Source organism: Sinocyclocheilus anshuiensis, unplaced genomic scaffold (genome assembly GCF_001515605.1).
Source record: "Sinocyclocheilus anshuiensis isolate Anshui unplaced genomic scaffold, SAMN03320099.WGS_v1.1 scaffold538, whole genome shotgun sequence".
NCBI classification, from domain to species: domain Eukaryota; kingdom Metazoa; phylum Chordata; class Actinopteri; order Cypriniformes; family Cyprinidae; genus Sinocyclocheilus; species Sinocyclocheilus anshuiensis.
Window position 1 is genome coordinate 372987 of NW_015544166.1, and position 24389 is coordinate 397375.

Below are 24389 nucleotides of genomic sequence, written 5' to 3' on the forward strand. Positions count from 1 at the left end.
AATAATGCGCTCTCGACATTTGTCATTAAAATAACGCCATAGTCTCCCAGTCTGGTGTTTAGCTGGCCGGCCAATGGGAGACAATCTGTCAAAACCAGCAAACCAGGTTGGAAGACCACCTCAGGGGCATAAATCACATGCGGCTGAGGATGATGATGAACCGCAGAGAATCAGAATTCATTTTCATATCTTCCTATGCTGTCACATCAGTTGTCGGAGTGGAATCTATATTCATCTGGCCCTCATTTCCCCCCTCGCTCTCTCTCTGTCAGCGGTTTCTTGTGCATCGGCAGGTCTCGACTGTTCTGTACCTGTCAAAATATTCTGCTTAAAACAAAGAGCGAGAGACGGAGGACCTACATTTACACCCTCTGAATGTATTAATGTGTTTGCGGAGAAGCAAGGGGCGGCATGGCCTCAAACTCTCTGGGTCTCATCAGAAAGGAGAGAGATGGAGAACAGATGGTGTTTTACATGCATACAACAACAGAGCGGCCGAACTGTCCTGCCGTGTTGAATAATCTCACGAGAACGGGACGGCCAGGGGGCGCTGAGGTAAGAGAAGGTGAATTTTGAGGTAAAGCGAGGTCACTGCATTCACATGCTGTGGGAAGTAGGTTATTTATGTGATTATGTGAAGAGTCGTAATTGGCCTTAATATTATTTCCCTTCACATCGCCTTGCGTGCGTGCATGCGTGTTAATCCCTAGTACACAGTGTTCTCACGTAGTCCTTTAAGAACAGAGAAATCTCCTGTTTTGTCAATGACTGTGTGTCATAGTGACCTGAGGGCAGCGGGAGCATGACTAGACAGATCGTTTAGTGGTTGCCATGGCGACACAACTCTTACCCTCATTTTTGCGCAGGCATCATGCGTGGACTCTGTACCGCGCAACTCCTTCACCAATATAGAGCCCAGATACTGCAGAACAAACACATACAATCAGAAACTGAGAAACACATACATTTTTAGTGTGTGTGTGTGTGTGTGTATTTTTTCCTACTTTTAAATATTATTTTAATAGTATTATTAATATTGGAAATTTGACATACTATTATGTATATATTATTATCATTTTAATTATTTTAATATTATTTTATTATATAAATAAAATCTTTATATTAATTTATAAACTAGATATTTTAATACTATTATATAAATTTGCTATTACTATTTTACATTATATTTATTATGTAAAAAACTATACATTTATATTTTTTAATTTATAAATGATCAAGTTTTCACTAAAACTAGTTTATAAATGATATATTTTAACTATTTAGTTTTACACAAGCTTTTACATGTAAATGTGCTTTTTTTATTGTTTAACCTATTTCCAGTCCTGACAAATCAACCTCAGTATTCAAATTATTCTTTACATTTTTTTTCCACAAAATACAGAGATTTACGTCAAGCAACGCTATGTTTCTTTTATTTAAAATAGCAACAAAATCCTTATTTATTTCCCAATGGTAGGTGTGCACAGATTGTCCATCACTGCGAGTACAACTGTCAGCTAAATCAATAACTGAATGGAAATGCAGTTGTGTACAATAAAGTGTGTAGGAAGAGATTGGTCGAAAAGAGTGCTGTGATCTGGTGAAGTGTTACGCTGCACTGCTGGGTATCGGACAAGGACAACCTTGAGAGCCAGCGGGCTGTGTTTCACATGAAAGCAATCTGGCATCTACCATCAGGACACGTGACAGTGTTTTGTAAAACCCAGACAGGCCATGCTACTGTCAGATTTTCAATCATAAAATAACCTGCATCTTATTTCCAAATCCACTCTAGACCATTTATCACACCTACAGGTACATGAGATCCTCAATTACTTTTGTATTTGTAGTTTAATTTAAGCACACAATTTCTCTTCATTATTACATTTAATTTTTTAAAATATTTATATTGATCATTTTCATTATTTTTATTTCATTTAATTTTATTTCAATATTTTATTTTATTGAAATACTTTATATTTTAATTTTTTTATTCCATTTTATTTTATTGTAATGTTTCATTTCATTTTTATTTTTAATTATATTTTTTTAGATTTCATATGTTTTATCATTTGATAAAACAATAGCAGTTTTAAATAAAAGAATAATAATTGTGGTGTTCATGTTTGTCAGGGAAGCGTCTCATTACTGACTTAAAGCGCATCAGGTACAGAGTCAGGAACATCATTGTTTAAGTGTAATATTAATTGATTTTGCAACATATTTTACTTCTAGCGGAATAAGCATTGATCCACAGATCTGTCCGTTCCTTCACAGCTCAGCACTGGGAAAAAACTCTTGACCTTTGGCCTCTACGAGTCAGTCACACTTACACACATGGATTCTGTTCATAAACTCCATCAGTGTTTTTGGCACAGGAGAATAAGCCAATCAAATTTACACGGCTGTTGCTAGGAAACAGAGTGGGTTTTTGTAAGCTAATACTAGAGATGCTCAGGCCCAGAGAGAGCTGAAAAAAGCTGTATTGATTGAAGGTTAAAACACCATTATTCACCACTGAATAACTAAAGGACTCGCAGATAGCTTTCACGTTCGCTATCTGATGGCTTACAGGAGCTCGCCAAGGCGAAATCCACATCTATATTCTTCGTACGCTCGCATTTAAAGTGTTTTTTTTTTGGTTCCTTTAGTCTTTTTTTTTTTTTTTAATCTGAGAAACATTCATCATTCATCACTTTTAACACCCACACTTACATATGCTTCATAGTCACATGACTGGAATATAAGCTTCTCTGGATGGTGCTGCCAGTACTGCACCGGCGTAGATGACGTCGCCTCGTTCGGAGGCCGTAACGTGATTGGCTCGCACCATTCCCCTTGCTGAAAAGGAGGGTAATGGAAAAACAAAGTAATTAAATCAAGGTCCAGCGTTTACGTTACAATCACAAAAACTGATGGTATTATTTATTTTTTAATACTTTATCACTTAATCAAGTACATCTACGATAATCATAGGGTATGTTTACAAAACACCATTTTGAACTAAAACGGAAAACTTTTAATGCTTTATGGCCATTCTTTTACATGACAGTGCTGTTTTTGGGGCCTGAAAACGCAAACTTCAGAAAACGAGTTTCAAAATGCACGTTTTTGGAAACGATACCGTTATCGTCTCTGTATACAACTACAAAAAAAACGTGATTTTGTGAAAACGGTGGCATCACGCACATACATTTTACGTGTTCAATCTATAGGAATGTGGATGCGCGCATTTTACGTGTTCAATCTATAGGTACGTAGTGTTACTTTACAAAGTGACATTGTCATCTACTGGACTTAAGTCATTTTCGCGAATCCGTGTAAAAGGGGATCATTTTGACAATGCTGTCGTCTGTATTGAGTAACTTTGGAAAAATTTTGCATATGCACCGATATGAAAATTCTGGGCTGGAATCGAAAATTCTGGATGCACTTGGCCGAAAACCAAAAATGCGTTTTAATAATTATTTATTATTTTATTAAATAATATCAAATAATTTTGTAAGACTTTTTAAATTTAACTCAATGATTTTAATTATACTGAATTTAAAAAATAACCAATGAAAGGCAATAAAATAACTCAGAATGCACATTCAATATATCGTTGTTGTGTAAATGTACCCATAGTTTTCTAGCTTTTTTTCATAGTTTCCAGTTTTTTTTTAATTGATCATAAAGATTTTCAGAGTACATTTTACAAGGTTTTGCTGTTTTTCAATTTCAAAATTTGACATTTAATTCAATGTTACTTGCTGCTTCTTTTTGTGAAATTTACTAGCAATTTCTGAGTGAAAATTGTTTCTTCAACTTTTTTCAGTGTAGTTGCTAAGCAGTTCAGTTCAGCTTTTTGTATTTGGTCTAAAGCCTTTTTCTCCCTCTTTCTCTCTTAGTCTCTCTCTCTCTCCCTCTGTGATGATATATGGAGCCACAGGGCAGGAAAAACTGATACAGTGTAAAAGAGGAAGAGGACGCAAGGGTTTTTGTAACCTTTTGTCATTACGTTTGGTGCAATAACTCATTCTATTCTCAATCACTGCAAAACACACAGGCGCACACATCACTGATAAGCTCACAATGAGAGATCACAGCCACAACACATTCACAATCGCCAATGTGCACGCGCTTTAACACGCCACAACGCTGATTTATTGAGATGCTATCCGGACATAAATGTGCACGAAGCACAATTGATCACACCAAAACAGGAGGACAGAGGAGAGTAGTGCACTTGAAGCAAGTGCACTAACTCACCATACTGACTTGTGCCATCTGTCTCTCTAGTTTGGAGCGTGGCACGTCCTCAAAGTAGTTGTCGTTGCGTCTGCGTCTGGCGTCGGCCTGCATGATGAGATGCTGGATGTCCAGGGAGCCGGCGTTGGGGTAGGCCTGACTCAGAGACGGGGACAGCTGAGGTGGAGTGTGGTTCCCGGTGGGCTCCTGCGGAAAAGGTTTTGGGTGGTTAGTAGAGCAACTGCCTTTGAGATGATTGGGAATGCTAACGGATAGCTTTCTCGAGGGATTTTCTTATTGGAGGTCTAGCTGTGTGCCTGTTTTTGCTTTGTGTTTGAATTAGTCATATGGCCCCACTGTTTCTACATCAGACTGTCCTCGTCCTTTGATTAAGAAGGAATATAAGCTGTGGCCCAAAGCAACTCTGATTTTTGATGCTCTGGACTGGCTTTTGTATCGATTGGACTACTGGAAAAGAGGCTAAGGAGGCCTTGCAGTTTGAGAGCAGCTGTCTGATCCAGCCTGGAAGATCAAGTTAAATCCCTGGAGCGGCTTAGGGCATAAGACTGCCATCGGATAAAACCAAATCGCACAGAAAGTGACATTTTCTGTTTTCTTAAAAGCATTTCTCTGTCCAAACGTACACACATACATGCACACAAAAAAAACAAACATCAAATACAGCATAATGGGTGACATTTAGGATGAACATTACATTTATTGTTGCTAGGTGAGTAAAAACATAACAGACATAGTGTGAGGGGAGATTTTGTTGGAGAAAGAGGAGGATTTGGACTCACCCTTAGGGAGATGGCCCGTGGTGGTTTCTGTGGAGGGTCTTCGTGCAGTCGATCTCCAAGTGAAGCGAGTATTCTTTTCCTGTGGCCGATCAAATTAATCTTAAGAACCTGAAAGAGAGAAAGAGACAAGAAAAGTGAGTGTTGAGGATTTATTCCTGTGTGTTTAGTCCTCTGCAATTTGGGGCAAATTCACTAAACAGTTTTGTCACTTTTGTGCAGAGTATTACAGCGCAAAAATCTCCTCATCTCACCACCAAGTTTCACACCAATACAAAATCAAAATGAACTTGCTTGTTAATTACACTTCCTGGTTTTATTTCATCTGTGGATGGTATAAAAAAATAAATAAAAATAAAAATAAAATAAAAAGCTTTAATAAAATGTCATTTGTTCCAGCACATGATACATAATAACAATGATAATAATAATAATAATTAAAGAGGTAAAATAAAATACAATGAAGAAATTAATGTTTTTATAAAATTTTAATTGCTCCTGTGATGAATAATAATAAGAAGAAGAAAGAAAGAAAGAAAGAAAGAAAGAAAACGAAAATAAGTCAATACATGTTTTAATACATTTTAATAAAAATGTAACTTGTTCCAGCATTTTTTGGATCATTATATTGGAAAATGCTAACGTACTCTGCCGTATTTCAATTTAATAATTTTTTATTTGCTCACTGCAAATATGCCTTCTTTCCATATTTCCTTCAGTGAATCGGGTGCTAAAACCACACAGACATCATGTGCAAATAAATCATGCTGCCGTTTTATGTTTTATTTGTCTGTTCTATTCAACTTGTGTTTTTTTGTCCACAGGAGCTTTTGTTTTACTGTCTGAGGTGCATCAGGGGTGTAATAACAGTAAAAGATGGTCACTAAAGAAGCCCGGTCAATCTGATGAAACTTAAAGAACGCAAACGGAAAGAGACCACAAACACAAAAAGATCAATAACGTCTATAAGACTCCTCCTTTTTCATTCTGCCCTATTTCTTTCTTTCTCTCTCTCTCTCTCGCTCTCTCTCTCACACACACACACACACACACACACACACACAGTATAAATACTGCAACCTCGAACAGGGAATTACTCCACCCAATTAATGAGCATACATAAACACTGTTCTGTCACTCATTTGAGCCATTACTGTAATCCAGGTTGCACAGAAGCATCAAATGCATGTTAAAAAGCTGCTTTAGTCGCAACACACATGGTAGCTTCTCATTGGCCGCATCATTCCTGTCCCTATAGCAACAATCTTCTCTAGCTTCATTTATAATGATCGCCACTATTTTATCCTGGAAACTCAAATCAATGGGAGGCTATTTCCTTTCAGCACAAATCATGGTTTTCAATTACGACATAGTGTCCGGAACTGACAATCCAATGCTGAGATTATGACCTGCAGATAAAGGAGCAGGACTCTTTCATGACCTTCCCAATTTATGACTGCTGGATGAGGATTTTCGACAAGAATTTTGACACTAATCTCCCCACATATTGGTTAATGAATGGAAGAAATAATTCAGACTAATTTGTTTTTGAATTATTTTAGCCAATTAAATATTTTTACAGCAGATGATATATTATTATTACTATTATTATTATTATAAATTCTAATTTTTCTAAATTTTTAAAAATGTATTTACTTAACTTTTCCAGACCCAAGTAAGACCATTTTAAAATTGTACTGATTGATTTGGAGACACTGTTATAAAAAAAAGTAGTCAAGCATACTGAAATTCTTTATTTATTCCTGTGTGAAGGTGTGTGAAAGAACAGTATGTATATTTAAATTCTGTTAGTTTCACACAGTTTACCAACTGGGAACACCTTCACTTCCCCCAGTACCAAAACCATACCTTGCCAATCTAATGTAATATCAGAAACAGAAAGTACCTAATCCAAGAAAAGAAAAACAAATGTTTGCAGGCTAAACAGTTGTTCATACAGGCTAAAATGCTTCCATCTTCATGGCCAGTACTACTTACAGGAACCACACATTTTACTGCTTTGGGTTAATGAACCCCTGTGTTTCTCTTTAAAGCATCTCATGTCTAAAATCGATTTGTGTAAGGAGGTTTAGGATTGTGTGCACCAGAGGCTCATTAACCCTGTTTAAACCCTCTGGAGATGCCACAAACAAGCCAGTCTGAAGCAGCCAGCAGCCGCTCTCCCTCAGGCCCACACTGGCCAGATTACAGGTGGTTAGGGCAACAGAGCCTGGAACTGGACGGAAAACCCTTCAGGACTACAGCAGGATGTGTGCTCGCTGAAATTAGACAGTCTGCTTGAGATCATTTGCCAGTTTGGGAGTTTAAACCACACAAAATGTGATTTCAACGTGCCTGGAGGTTTCACATTAAAAATGAAGTACACAAACACACAGCTATGCTTGTCTGAATTAGTCAGACTTACGTTTTTGACTATGGACATTAAGTCTGGTCCACTTTGTAGGTTCTTCTGGCCAAGGCTATTCCTGCTCAGTTCTTAGTAGGGTTGGCTGATATACAGTAAAAATCTAAAAGATATATTTTATATCTAAATATCTACCTATCTATCTATCTATCTATCTATCTATCTATCTATATAAATGTATATTTACAGTATGTAAAATAAAATCTAAATTTTATAGAATTTAATAAAAAAATTCAAAAACATATTTTTTTTACACATGCAGTATTCATATGTATTTAGTCTAAAATACTAAAAAACTAAAAATAAATATTACAGTCAGTACCATATTGGTTACCTGTGAATATGTGAGTTTTATTTTATTTATTTACTTATTTCCTTTTTTATTTTTTGCGTTGACAGATAGCCTACTATATATTTAATTGTGAATGCTCATTTCCCCTTTTTATATTTAGATTATCTTTCCACTTAACACTAAAAGTCAACACTAATAATTTGTGTTTTTATTAAATGATTAGTGTTGACTTTGAGTGTTGTGTTCTTTGGATACAGCCCTTGTAAAGACTAAGTAAAACCAGCCAATCAGACTGAGGCTCGCAAACTTAAGAATGCTCATGCTGTTCTTGCAGCCAGTATGCATCAATAGGTCTTTAAATCTGAATACAGATATGCAGAAGTTAATATGAGCTATTTACATTCCCGCTTGCATGCCATTGCAGCAGGAAAAGGACAAACAAAAAGAGAGAAAACAGGAGGAAATTAACAAAGAGAGAATTCTGAGTGTGTAAGGTTCAGCACTGCCGTACTGCATGATGGTAAAAAGCAGAGGAGACTGAATTTAATTTAAATGCAAATGTGTAGAGCGGGCTGCAGTGGAGATGCAACATGCCATGGAGAAATACTTTACAGACTGGACGACAGCGCAAACGGCTCTATCACACGAGCGGCGCACGGATGATATGCTTAAGCCTCGCATTACACATGCAGCAGGGGTGATAAAGAGAAGCAGCCATGTGTTTTAATCACTGCAACTGCTCGCAAACATAACCGCACCGCCGGGTACAGTATGCTGACTGCAGTGTAAGAGCACCAGAGCTGCATCCTAATTCACATTCTAACTTTACTGTATGTAAGATTAGGATTCATAGTGCACTAAAAATAGTACGGCAAAGGTGCCTGGATGGTATTTCTGGTAGATTTTCAGCCATCTGGGAATTATTTGAGCTAATATTGACTAAAAGCTCATTGAAAAAGACTTTGAGATGGTTCTCTTTCGACTTTTCCAGTAACAGTTCTTTTTCGGTAACAGTGTATGAACCTAAAAATAAAATGTCACTCCTGAATAAAACCTGAGCAAAATGAATCTGTTCTAACTGTTCATCAAACCACTCTTGCACAAACTGCTGCATTCAATTCAATTCAATTCAATTCAGTTTAAGCAAATTTGTTAACTTTATATTGCATGTTTGAGGCCTAGTGATTACAAAGGCAATGCATTAGCTAGATGCTAATGCTACATACAAATGCAAACGGTACACTACAAAGAGGTAGGTGGTATAAATTTGTGGTAGCACACTATTCAAAAAAATATTTTTGAAATAAATTGAAATAAAGTTGAAATTAAAATATAAATAGATAAAAATTTAACTACTAAACAAAAATTTTAACTAAAAACTAGGAAAAAAACTAATAAACTAATACAAATAATGATAAAAGCACTTTACATAATTACTAAATCCAAAACTAAAATTTAAAATAAAATTAAAACTGAACATTTAAAAATAAAAACTACTATAATAGTGTATACATTTTTTGCAGTAAATAGTTTTGTTGTAATATGTTCTTTCAGTCTACGATTCACCTTCAAATAAAATACTAGGGGCCAGATTTACTAAACAGGGCAAATAAGCGTGAGAGCACAATTCCAAAACCGTGCCGATGGGCATGGAAATTTCTGTGGATGATTTACTGACAATGCGCAAATTCAAGAATGCAGACGCAACATTTCATTTATATATCGACCAACGCAATATACCAAGTGCAGCGCAAATTAGCGTAGTCGCAAGTAATCAGAGCGGGTGATCTACTTACGACACAGGCACAAAATAGTTTAAGACATGATTTTTTTAGGGTGATAAATAATGGTGCAAACACGAGTAATTTTACAAGCGCAAATGTTAGTAAACCGCGTTGCGTGATTCATATTAATACTCTCCTCCCATAAATTTTGCGTCTAAAAGGGAAATTCCTACAATGAATATTCAGTAAGGTCAGGTGCAAAAATAACTGTGCACTCGCCTTTTCAGAGCTAATTCTTCACTATGCGTCCTTAGTAAATAGTCCTGACAGTACTATTTTAATGCCAAAAGATGGTTTGCACTGGCGCAAGCTGTTAGTAAATCTGGCCCTATCAATTAAAACTGCAATTCTACTATGAAAGACAGTCTAAAGGGCAAAGAATGAAAGCTGTTAGTTTTAGTTTATAAACTCTGATTGAGAAACACCCAACTGCATTAGAGGACAATAAAGTGCAACTGCAGTTATCTGACAGCACGCTGCCAACCTTTCAAATCCAAAATCTTAATTTGCGACAAATTAATGCAGTCAAATTAGAGTGTTTATCTGCCAGCCAGTTAGGCCTATTTGACACCTAATCAGCCAGATCCTCATTGTGCATTCACTGGACAAAGAAAATCACGGAGTGTGTGAAAGTTTTGGGCGCTCTGTAAAAAGAGAACAGCACAAACCAGAGAGACCATTGACATTTTTACACAATAATTGAAGTGCTGTTAAAAACATTCAGCCATTTCCTGTGTAATGGAGTCTTGTGAAGTCTCTTCTTTTCTATGGGTGTAATTGCTACAGTGTTGGATGTAAAATGACAGTTAACCCAATTAGATTAGAGAAAATGAGCAGGAAGCAGGTCTGAAGAGGGATTAACCTCAGCGGTCCAGCGGCAGGAGTGTAATCTCCACACCAGGCGCACACAAACTGTTGACATGGACGTACTTTAAGGGACTGATACACACACACACAAATTTTTTTCTATACCAGTTTAATATGCAGAGACAACTATACATTCAGCGGTTCATTATCCTAAAACATTTCTCACTTCCCCAGATAGCTTGACACAGCAACTTTGGCTCAACCAATGGCTTGAGTTTGGGGGCGGGACTCTCTATTTATTGACCAATGGAAGATTGAGGGAGTGTTTGGGAAACCTGTTTGACACATTGATTATTTTTCAAGCTTCAACTGGTGATGCAAGTGGCACCAAAATTAAACGTTTCACCTTTAACATACGTTCCTAGTCTTGTTGTCCATGACACATCAGTGTTATTTTAGTATTATTCATATACTATTATAGTCTTTATGGTAACACTTTATGGTTGCACTTTATTTTACAGTACGTGTACTTATGGTCAGTGTTGGGGGTAACGCATTACAAGTAACGCGAGTTACGTAATCAGATTACTTTTTTCAAGTAACTAGTAAAGTAATGCATTACTTTTTAATTTACAAGAGAATATCGGAGTTACTAAGTAACTTTCCCCAACACTGCTTACGGTGTACCTACAGTGTACTTACCTAAGAAAGCACTGGCAATATAAGGTAACTACATGGGTTAAGGTTAGGCTTAGGGGTAAGTTCAGGGTTAGTACCTAGTTATTGTAATTACTATAACATGAGAAACAGGACTGTAAAATAAAGTGCTACCCATTACGAGCATACTGGCTGTTTATTAGTAATTACAAAGCACATATTAATGTCTTACTCTATATGACAACATTTTAAATACCTTAATCCTACCCCAACTTAACAACCCCCTTACTAACTATTAATAAGCAGCCAATTAGGAGTTTATTGAGGGAAAACTCTTTAATAGTGAATATGTGTTCCCTATTCTTAAGTGTTATGGTCTTTATTAATATTTAGAAATTTGTCATTTTTATATTTCTATTTAGCTTTATTTTTATTTCAGCTTTAATCATTTTAGTACTTTGATTTCAGTTAGTTGCCAAAGTAATATTTCTTTTAAAGTTAAGTTTTATTTCAGTTTTATTTCAAATAACAAAAACTGATTTTTAAAACTGAGCAAAAACTGAACTAAGCCAGATACCAACCTAGCAAAAAACACATTTTTAAAAAGGCCTAATTTGTTTGCTGATCTAAACTAGTTTTCCCAGTCTGGTCTGAGAGCTGGTTTTACAGGGGTTATGGACACCTTTCCATATGTAACCCTGGACCACAAAACCAGTCAAGTCGCCGGGGTATATTTGTAGCAATAGCCAACAATACATTGTATGGGTCAAAATTAATGATTTTTCTTTTATGCCTAAAATCATTAGGATATTAAGTAAAGATCATGTTCCATGAAGATATTTTGTAAATGTCCTACCGTAAATATTTCAAAACTTATTTTTTGATTAGTAATATGCATTGCTAAGAACTTCATTTGGACAACTTTAAAGGTGATTTTCTCAATATTTAGATTTTTTTTTGCACCCTCAGATTCCAGATTTTCAAATAGTTGTACCTCAGCCAAATATTGTCCTATCCTAACAAACCATACATCAATGGAAACTTAAAGCTTAATTATTTAGCTTTCATGATGTATACATTTAAAAAAAATTGACCATTATTACTGGTTTTGTGGTCCAGGGTTACATATATAAGGCCAAAAGACCAGCTGGCCACCCAAATAAACCTACTAGCTAAAACAAACTAGCTAAGACCTACGAATGAGCCTAGGCTGGTTTAAACCAGTCTTTTTCAAGCAGGGTAATAATAATGAATACCAAATAAATAACAAAAACCTTTCTAAAATACTGCAAATTGTTAAAGCAATTTAATGTTGGTTAACATGAATGTAAATGCAATACCCAAAATCCCAGTTAATAGTGGTTGTTGTTTTTTTAGTGCGTTTTTTTTTGTTGCTTTATTTTTATTTATAATGTCCACTTTTCAAAATCTACAATCCAATCAAGTCCCGTCTTAAATTTTTAGCCTTTTTTTGAACATCCCTATTCACTCGGAAATACATAATCTGAGTAATATGGGCTGCGAATGCCGTCTGAAGACTGTAAAACGAAAGGTTAAAACTCCATACATAAAATGTCTTCATAAAGATCAAGCTCTTCTTTAAAGGTCAGGTCAGGCCAGAGCAATACTTCTCAGCCACATAACTCGCTATGATCTCATGCTTGAGGCACCAGCAGACGTAAGTAATAGAGCTCAGAATGAGCTGTGGTATGGATGAGCAGTTCCTCCTAATTGAGGGAGCTGAGGCGCAGAGAGGCCTGTCTGATGGGGAGGATGTGAATACAGTACTGTTTGTGCTTACAGCAGCATTCGTGCATTGGATTTTAATGACCAGGGAAACACAAAGTCCCTCTTTTATTCACCCGCTTACTCGGTTTTCCCCTCTTTTTACCTCCATCCCACAATGCAACTCTCTATGTCCCAGCAAATATTTCGCTAGTAACCAAGATCACCATCTGATAATTGGTATATTTCCCAATTTTTTGTTTAATTTTAATATTTTAGTGTCCATGCTTTAAAGAGGATAAATTAACAGATGCAACTTCTCTGAGGTTTTACCATGCTAACAGCTAACATGCTCACAATCAAGTTAATTCAATTACTAGCTGATTAGCAGTGTTGGGAGTAACGCGTTACAAAAGTAATGCATTACAGTAACTGATTACTTTTTGCTGTAACGCAGTAGTGTAAGGCATTACTAATCAATTTTCAGTAATATTTTACTCGGTACATGTTCAGTAACGCATGTGTTACAACACACTTTTAGCCCAAAATGTAATTGTTCAAAAAAAAAAAAACAGCAAGACCGTGAGACATTAACGAATCAAAAATGCCACGAGTAAGTTCTATTTCCTGTTCGTGATCAGTCAATAGCCGCGTGTGGTGTCCAAGTTTGTAAATAAAGACTAAACGACAGCTTCTGATATATTTGTTTAGCGATTTATTTCATTCATCTCCCTCTCGCTGGTGGAACTTTGTATTGTGTGACGTAGTCCAGTGAAGGCGTGTTTAGGGCGGGTTCTACGAGGCTACTGGCCCGACAGTGGAAATGCGGCATGATTTCGGCCTCTGTGCTCGAGGTCCGAGGCTATTAGCTCCACCCGGCTGGCTGTAAGCCCCGGCTCGCACTGGCCAGTGGAAAAGCGGCTAATGAGTGAAGATGGCAGAAGACTGTACATGCGCGAGATGCACGTATGTGCATCTTGTCATGGCATTAGAGTTTACATATAGTCCTGTTGTGTCTAATATGAATAGACCCAAGCTATTCACAGATATTGCCAGATAATCACTTTACCTCTACCATACTTTTAACAGACTTGGATCGTTTGTGATTCTGGCTGTCATCCTTTCTTGCATTGTCTTGAGACTTCACTTTGCCAATTATAAGCTATATTGTTAGTAGCCTGGATAGCCCACAGTCATTATGCTACACCATATCGCCCTCTACTGGATGTAAAATGCTCAGCAGTACATTTTGTCATTTTAGAATGTTAAGTATGGCAACACTTTAGAAAAGGGAACACTTATTCACTATTAACTACGAATTTTCCCTCAATAAATTCTTTATTTGCTGCTTATTAATAGTTAGTAAGGTAGTTGTTAAGTTTAGGTATTGGGTAGAATTAGGGATGTAGAATAAGGCATTAATATGTGCTTAATTACTATTAATAAATGGCTAATATTCTAGTAATATGCACGCTAATAAGCAACTAGTTAAGAGACCCTAAAATAAAGTGTTACCTTAAGTTCTACTTCTGTAGTTATTTTGGTGAAAGTAACTCAAAAGTAATACAGGAGTCATGTAACGCATTACAATTCTGAGACAGTAATATTGTAACGTAAGGAATTACTTTTAAATAACAGTAACAAGTAATCTATAATGTATTACAGTTTGGAAGTAACTTGCACAACACTGCTGATTAGTGATGTCAACTAGTTTATTTTTTCCTATTTTTCTGCTTGTAGTTTAAATGTTTTTAGCATCACTACTTTAAACAGGTTGAATTAGAGAGAGACGCAAGTTCTCTAAGGAGGGTTTAGCATGCTAATGGCTTTCACGACTGTGTTAGTTGTGTGGATTCACAACTAACACCATCCACAACCAGTGACGTTAACTTGTATATTTTTCACTATTTTTGGTTTTAGTTTAAATATTTTTAACACCACTGCTTTAAAGAGGAAGAAGCGCAACTACCCTGAGAGGGATTTAGCATGCTAACGGCTAATATGAACATTTTTAAGATGGTGTGTCAAGTTACAAATGTTTCCTTTTTAAAATGTAAATTCTACGTACTGTATGTTCGGTTGCAATTTGTTGCCTTCTTCCTTAAGACCGACTGGTCAGAAAATCAACCCACTCAATTATGAAAAAAGTCATTTTGCACCTACCATCCCCATTTCTTCTATTCTCTTTCTCTGAAGGGTAACATGCGAAGCACATTGATTGGCTAATGAGCTGTAATGCTTACACGATTGGTCAAATTACTTTTAAGCCCACAAAAACTAGCTGTGAGCACTTTGGTTTCTTCTGCTTGACATCACCCTTCCAATCTCTCAGTAACTCAATATTTTTTTTCATATGGCACAAAATCTTTTCCGTAAAATGCTAAATACCATGTGGCATGTCTGCCTTGCTACAGCGGACGGAATGTAGAGAGCCAATCACCGCAGACACAACAGGTTTTTACTGCCAGGATTACTAGCCAACACAACCCACACAGTGAACGTAATGAGGTCTAGTATACGTGAGTGTACAATGTGTCCACAAATCTTACTGATCTCCTGCGTTCTGGGGCTACTTTATCGGTCTACATGGATTTGTTTGGAACAGCACTAATTTGTTCATTTTTCATTACTAGTATTGGCGGTTTTCAGGTCGCTGAGAGACATCGGTCCAGTGGCTGATGCTGCATGGTGTCCAGTCAACAACTAGCCACCTCAGGAGCCAAATCCAGTCCAGCCGTAGCAGGTACAATTCAAACAAGCCCAAGGCCACCATTGTCACGGCAACTCGCCGTTATCCATCTCAGATCCCTTTATAACCAGCGCCTCCCAACCAGGGGACAACTGGAAATGAACCAGAGCCTGCCAGTTACCTAGCAACTATGGAGCGAGTGCTGGTGCTATGTGTAAAAATCCAGCAGGCCTCTGAGGCAACGTAAAGGAGGATTTACAGCAGCGCGCCGGACCAATGCTGTGAGGTTTGACTGTGAGTGAGGACCTGATGAGCCAATGAGGGGACGTGTCACATTTCTGCCTTTTACCAATGATAATAAGGGAATGCAGTGGCGTGAATCCTGCTCTATGCGGGGATCAGAAGGAATCAAGAGAAAAAGTCAGCCTCCTATACAAAGATGAGGAGAAAAAAAGACATCATGACAGTTTCTCTTGTTTCTCTCTCACTTTCTACACGCGTTCTCACTCTTTCTCTCACACACTCCTACTCATTCTTGCACACAAACCCACAGACATGCCAGACCAAGAATAAAACTGTGGAACATGCAGAAAAAAAATCATGCAGTATGGAACATTCACTGAGAACAATGTGATTAGACTAAACAGTAAAATTGTGCAAAATTACATAGTCAAAATTGATTAGTCGGTGGGCTGCATGAAAAAGTTAGTCGACTTATCAACCGTTAGGAAACAAACAGGCTGACTCGATCACATACACGTCTTATATAAGATGCAATCTTGCTTTAAAAGCAATTATAGATATTACAAATGACAAACTATAGATATATATATTACGTATATATTTATGTTATATACTCACTACCTTTCAAAAGTTCGTAATCAGACAAACTGCATTTATTTGATCAAAGATACAGAAAAAAATGTGGTTTTTGCAATTTAAAATAATAATTTTCTAATTTAATATTTAAAATTTTAATTTATTCCTATGATGCAAAGCTGAATTTTCAGCATCATTACTCCAGTCTTCAGTGTCACATGATCTTTCAGAAATCATTCTAATATGCTGATTTGCTGCTCATTTCTTATTATTTTCAATGTTGAAAACAGTTTCAGGATTCTTTGATGAATAGAAAGTTCACAAGAACAGGATTTTTTAAAGAAATATTTTGCAATATTATACATAATTTTATAGCTCCTTTTGATCAATTTAAGGTATCCTTACAGATTAAAACTATTAATTTCTAAAAAAAACAAAAACAAAAAAAAAACACCCCAAACTTTTGAACAGTATTGTATGTAAGTTTGATGTATTTCTTGGACAACCATCATGAGCCATCTCCACTAAATAGGCCACTAAGCTTTCCATATAAATGCCACTTTCCATATAAATGAATAAGGAATGCAATTCCTTAATCCAATATATTTCAAATCAGTAAAGCATGCATGCATCGCATAGTACATCAAATCCATTCCAAAGTAATCTCATAAAGTGATCATCTGAAATAGGCTTGCTTCTGGTGTTAAGAATCTAGTTTAAGTCAGCGCTCCGCTGTCGACAGTGACATAAGGACCAACAGCAGGCAGATCAACGGCATTAGACCGGCAGCCCTGTCACATCCCGCACAGCACCAGGCCGCTGATTGGATCCAAGCTTCAAAACACCACAGGATAAAACAGCAGAGGGCCCGGAAGTGTCCTCGCATGACGCCTGCACCCTACACGGAACGACAGATCTTGCTTTTATGTAAGTAAAAAGACTTAACTGCACAAAGTCTTATGCTGGAGTGGCTCGAAAATGCCAATGTCTGTGACAGTGAACAGAATAATACAAGTGAGACATGAGACATGACTACTGTACCCTGTTAATGTGGTGTAAAATCACTAGCTAAGACGACAGGAGGAGATTTACGCTCAACTGACTGATGTCAGGTCTGATATGACTGTAGTGTTGAAGGATCTGAGTTGTGCAGAAGCAGCAGTCAAGGGCTGCATGTGTAAAACAGCATAAAACCTCTTCCTTCAAAACCAATATGAAGTAGAATTTGAAATCTATTTTAGTTGCGCAACATGGGACATTTCTGACTGAAACGGGATTTCAAGTTGACTTAAAATTCTCTTTGTTCATCTACACAATTAAAAATTAATAAATTAATCAAGATTTAATCAGCTGCACAGAAACGTCAACACTAAACACTCCAAACAAAACTCCAAGGACAACTTGGACTTTCCAAAGTAGTTGTTTTTAGGAAGTAGCTTGGAGTTTGATCTATTTATTTTAAGAAGGACTGTGCGTTCCTCCTTATAAACTGCAGATTTGATGCTTCAAATTTAACAAACATCAGTGCAATGCTGTAAGAAAGCAAAATAACTTGCTCTCTGGCTGGACTGTGCAGCCATAGCTGAATAATTGATCAAAAGATAAATGCAATATAGGTTGCTGTGAGTACACACACAAAAACAGGCAAAAATGGAATATAAGCTCTGTACTTGGCACTGGAAGTGAAACTGCGAAGATACCATAGCCAATTCACAGCCAATCAGAACATTTTTGATATTTCACATATACATAAAGCGAAATTCTGCACCAATGAGATTTCACAAGACTTTTCGGTGCATATAAAAAGCATTAAATTATCTTTTTTCTCCTTATTTTGACTTTGACTTTACAGCATTGGATACTAGCTAGTGAAGGGTTTGGTACTTAGCCAATCAGCTTAGATCATGATGTCATAATGTAATTTATCTGCAGCTCAGGTGATTGGCTCAAAAAAAAATAAAAAATAAAAATTTCAAAGTCACAAACTCCAGTCAATGAGCTGGTATTACAGACCTGATTGTAACTTGGTTTATATTCACCTATCAGTTGTAGTTGGTGTAAAATTAACCAATTAAACTATTCTAGAATTTATCTGAATGCATAAGTGTGCATTTTCAGGCCACACCGCAGTGCTGTACCCTCAGACTCATTATTGCTATTTGTTGTAAGGTGTGTGAAACTAGAGCATAAGCAAACAACTTCTTACTTTATTCCACTGACGAGAAAACCATCTGGAACTGTAGTGAACTACATAAAAGCCCCACCCCGGAAAAAAACGGCCCCAAAAAATCCAAAATATCTAGCCTCTGGCAAAGTTAAAAAGGAAGAAAAGCTTTGTGAGAACATTTTGGCGCACCCTCCGAGACTTCAAAGCTTATTGGCAGCTTTATTTGTGTTATGAGAAAGCTTACACCTCAAGCCCCATCCACATGTGGACGGCGTAGCTGTGAGATTACGTCTAATACACCAGGGCTGATCCATAGCACAGTGGGTCCCACTTTCATTATGCAACACCGCCTCACTGCTGTTCCCTTCTGATCCTCCGTGACTCTTTCACTGCTGACTGCAGAACTGAGCAAATGCAGCCTAATAGAGACGTCTGCCTGCCTCTTCATCCCAAGGCATAGTCATCCTCACCGCTGTGCCATCTACAGATTACCTGAGCCGTGAGGTTAACACTTCGGCCTTAGAAAGTCCTACAGGCAAGCAGACACGTGAACACAACGACGAGAAATGTATGATGTATTATAGGGTAAAAATTATATGAATGTATCACAGAAAGTGTATATAAGTTCTATAAAGTAACCATTAATGTTGTTCATAATTTTTTTAGGCATGCGTTATTTGTTTGTGTGTATATATTTCAATACAAAATACATACAATTATATTTAGATTTTTTTATTAAAAAAAATAAAAATATTTTAAAATAAATAATAAACATGAAAAGTATATAAATATATATATATTTATAATTTATAAATAAATATAAAATACATTTATTTATAAATCACAATAAACAAAAATAATTAAAAAATCAAATAGAATATAAAACAATAACATTATGAAATAAATAATAAACATTAAAAGTATATATACATTGATAAAATAATATAAATAAATATAAAATACATTTATAAATAAATCACAATAAACCAAAAATATTTATTTACACAAAGATTACATTAATTCCTAGTCATCTTAAAGATTAACTTTAAAGGAATATTAGGTGACAGCAAACATAATATAAATGTAAAATCAGGCAAAATTAGCATGCACAATAAAATTTTCAATATCGGTTGACGAAAAAAAGTGAAATGTGAAAAATGTGACAAACAAATAAAAAAATCTAATATCGACCGATAACTGCCACTGTATGATTACGATATAATACAAATCACTTTTTTTTTTCCTTGACTATTTTATTTTAAATGTTCCTTTAGTGTGACAAATAAAATTTTTTACAATACAAATATTCCATGTAGCTCAATTAATATGTGCTCATAAAAGCTGCATTTATGATAATTCCAAAAACAATTCTCCTGGGAACCCGACATGTCCTGCGGTAGAAAAAACAATGTTCTGTCCAAAACTATTTGAAATGTCAACCAGCCACATACACAAATTCAAACTAATGCATACACCACTGCACGTGCACATACGCAGATCACATGAACCGAACAGCGTATAATCGAGCGTGATGCGTAAAATCACCAAAGTAATAAAGCAACTACAGTATGGTGCAAAGTAGCTGGGGATGACGGATCACTCACTGAAAGACACATAAAAGCAACAGCATATGTTTAGCAGAAAAAGCAAGTGAAAAAGCAGGAAACAGCGGCTGGTACTGCAGCAAGTGGAGAACAAAAGCTTTAACAGTGCATTAATCTAAAAAACAACTAGAGGCAGCACAATCCACCTTCTGCTTCACTCTTCCTCTAGTGCCAGTGACTTACCCAGAGTTTGGCCGCTCATCCGCACGGTCAAGTCCTCCGTCCCCAAACATCCAAGAGCCCTTGCGAGGGTCCTGACCTGCTTTGACAAGCTGCCTCAACTCTCTGGCTCTCCTATAGAGCATAAAAGCTCAAACCTACATGCATATTTCTACGAGAATTAAGGTGTTTTTCACTCTCCAGTCTCCTCACGCTATCAAACGGCAGAGGTTTGTACTCCAGCAGCAATGCTCTGTGTCTGAACACGTCACCCTCCTCCTCTCGCTCCTCACTCGCTCCTCACTCTACGCCTGGTTACTATGGATACCCTGCTCCCATCCAGCGAGGAGCCGCCGCGTTCGCGTGCCGTAGCGGGAGTGCAGCGCAGGTGACCGTTTCCTCGGCTCGTGAAGCAGCGCTAGTGTGAGACGGGAGACTGAACGTCCTTAACTCACTCTCTGCTTTCTCCGCCTCACTCTCTCGTATCTATTTCCCCTCCCTCTCTCTCTCTTTTTCTCTCGTGAGTTCCAGAGCTCAGCTGCCGCACACTGCAGTGAGATTGCGATACATTCATCCTGGTCTCATTTGTACCTTGTTTAAAACATCTTAAGCCCGGCTGACAACATTTCAGAGTTGGCTGTTGGGAAACATGACTGTCATCCAACAAACACAAACAGGATTAACAAGCTGATCCAGCTTTGAAGTTGTTGTTTGTTGGGGCAGCGGGAAATAGCCTTAATTCAATTGGCTTATGGTCTGTCTTACACCTTAAGGCTGGTAGACATACACCAACATGACAGTTATGGCTCTCGACATTCAAAATGTGTGAGGGATATACATGTATGTACATATACTGTAGGTTATATAAAGACGCCTGACAGAAATAGATTTTGCAGCAGCGCTCCTTACTTGACTCACTAGCACAAAAAATATTCGCATCAAAATGTGCATTCACAATGTTTCTGTAGCTATTGGTTATCGGCCAATATTAGAGTTTTGTGTCATTATCTATTGGTATCAATCAAACACTATTTAATATTTAATGCTCATACTCATTTTCCAATATTTAGACAGTGCTCAAACTAATTTCCACTATTTTATCAAGATCTCTTTGCTTAGAATACATCTGCTTAAGTTAATCTTTAAAACACTAATAATTAAAAAGTCTGTTAAATGTAATCTTTAGCAAATTTTAAATGACTATTCATGTTTCTATACTGTATATTTTAATGTTGTGATGGCTACAATTACTTAAGTTTACAGTTATAATATGTTGTATTTCTATTTTTTTTTTTTTGGACAACATAAAATGTTCATATTGGATATTTACTGGTTATTGGCCAAAACTTAAAAAATTATTAATATAGTACATCAGCTTGAAGCATGCTGAATTTTTACCCAAGATTGAAGGTATCTGCTAAAAGTGTGAAAAAAAATTATATTAATTTTTTGTTTCATTACAGGCTGTGAGAGTGTATGCACAAATTATGTACCTATGCATATGTGGCAAATATTTACTACCATTCAAAAGTTTTGGATCAGTAATATTTTTTATATTGCAAGAAATGAAGACTATCAAAGAATCCTGAAAAACACTGGTTTCCACAACAATAATAAGCAGAACAATTGTTTACAACACTGATTATAATAAGAAATATTTCTTGAGTACACAATCAGCATTTTAAAAAGATTTCTGAAGGATCATGTGACCCTAAGGACTGGAGTACTGATGCTGAAAATTCAACATTGCTATCACAGGAATAAATTACATTTTAAAATGTTATTTTATACTGTAATAATATTTTAGAATGTTACAATTTTTTTACTATATTTTTGAGTAAAGTAAATACAACTTTAGTGAGCATAAGAGACTTCTTTCAAAATCTTACTAACCTCAAACTTTTGAGCAGTAGTGTAAAGTATAAAGTCACCCAGTCATTATCACGAAATAAATCAGTTAATAAATCAAAAACAGTTTTAACGCAAAACGGATACACTTATTATATGGCTAAAAAAAAAAAAAACAGTTGTCTTGGACAATGGTCAATTATACAATTCGGTGATCATTACACAAAAATATCTGACCGCAAAATCACCAATCAGAATCCAGTATTCCACTGAGCCCTTTAATAAATACATTTTACTGTTTGAAACCCAAGCCTCCTCCATGAACGTCACGCTTAATCTATTTTTATGAGGGTGCTTGGTAGCCGTCCTTAAGAAACAGGCCTCTCACGGGCCGCTGGGGCGTGAGGGGCCACTGGATCATCTTGATACCCATCAGCAGGATCTGTACTCACCCCCACCACGAGAACAACACTTGCATGGTCACGGGCCAAAAATGTGTGTCAGTATGCGTCAATTCAAAACATGAACCCACAGGCCTACCCACCCACACTCGTACATATACAACACACACTTACATATACAGAACAGCCCTCAATGTGTCTTCTGGTATTAAAGCAAATGTTTTATCATCGTTGAGGTGTGAGGGAGTGTAATACAAGTGCCAAAAGTAAAGAACAGATAGACAGAAAAAAACGGGGAGACCGTGTGTGTGTGTGTTTGATGGGCCTGCTGTGTTAACGAAGGCAGTAGCCATCTGCTAGTGTAAGAAAAGACAATTTGCAATCTGTGCGTTTGGAGAGGTGACAGGAAGTAATGAAAACAGGAATGCAACACAAAGGACAAGGAAACGCATTATAACACACACGCATACACAGAGTCTGAGAATCATAAGTGTCGGACCACGCACACTTAAAGGACACATGCCCTTACACACTTACTCACACACAAACGCATCAGTTTTGAATCATTCGTACTTCACGCAAGCTGTCTCTATGGTAACTACTGCCAGCAGTCATGGCAACCGGGTAACAGTTGTCAAAAAACCGAGCTAAACTATTATTACGAGCTAAATGACTTCTGACCGCCTACCAACACGGCCCGAGCACTGCAAACATAAACCAGCGGCTGCCGAGAAACACAACTTGGCACAGCATGTGACAAGTGAGAGCAAGCGCTATTTAAATACATTAAATGCAATGGTAACAATCAGAGCTGCGCTAAAAATACAGACCGTACAAGTCGTAAAATGTCATTTTAAGCACTTTACTTGTTTCTTTCTTGTATCCAGAACCATTCATGTAAACTGATGGAGACTGACCTTATTCAAGGTCCAACAGAAAACCACGCCGGCTCAAACCAGACATTTTTTGGACTATCAAAACAATCAAAATAGCTTTATCGTAATATGAGCGTGCTTTAAAAAGCCACAGGCTTGTGACCGCGCTGCCATGGGCGGCCAAATGATCCATTTGGTTTAAAACTATTCCAGACTGGTTTGGACGCATTTCGTTTGGAGCTTAAGCTCATGATGTTCAATCTACATCTAAGTGATAAAGTAATTAAAAATCAATTAATATGAAATAATGAATGTAACTTATGAATATGCATGTGAGAAAAGTAAAATTAATATGTTAATATTAATAAATTAAATATAATAAATTAAAAAACATTTTATATAGATCAATAGATATGCATTAGATAGACTGCCGTTCAAAAGTTTGGGATCAGTACGATTTTTAATGTTTTTTTTTTAATGGAGTCTATTATGCTCATCAAGGCTGTATTTATTTGATCAAAAATACAGAAAAAAACAATAATATTGTATAATATTATTGCAATTTCTAATATCGGTTTCCTATTTTAATATACTTTAAAATATAATTTATTTCTGTGACACAGCGCTGAATTTTCATCAGCCATTACTCCAGTCTTTAGAGTCACATGATCCTTCAGAAATCATTCTAATATGCTGATTTATTATCAGTGTTGAAACTGTTGTGCGGTTTAATATTTTTTTGGAACATGTGACATTTTTTTTATTTGATTCTTTGATGAATAAAAAGTTGAAAAGAACAGCATTTATTCAAATTAGAAATATTTTCTAACAATATAAGTCTTGACTATCACTTTTTATCCATTTAACACATCCCTGCTGAATAAAAGTATTAATTTATATAAAAAACAAAAGAAAGAAAAAATGTACTGACCCTAAAACTTTTGAATAGTAGTGTATGTTGTAACACAAAATTTCTATTTTGAATAAACACTGTTCTTTTAAACTTTTTATTTATCAAAGAATCCTGAAAAAAAGTATCACAGGTCTGAAAAAATATTAAGCAGCACTGTTTCCAACATTGATTATAAATCAGCATATTAGAAAGATTTC

At 36.4% G+C, this 24389-nt stretch overlaps 1 pseudogene; it reads right to left on the reverse strand.

The window, feature by feature from the left end:
* The window catches only part of LOC107695855 (ankyrin repeat and sterile alpha motif domain-containing protein 1B-like), a 192108-nt pseudogene that overhangs the window by 11335 nt on the left and 156384 nt on the right, over positions 1-24389 (reverse strand).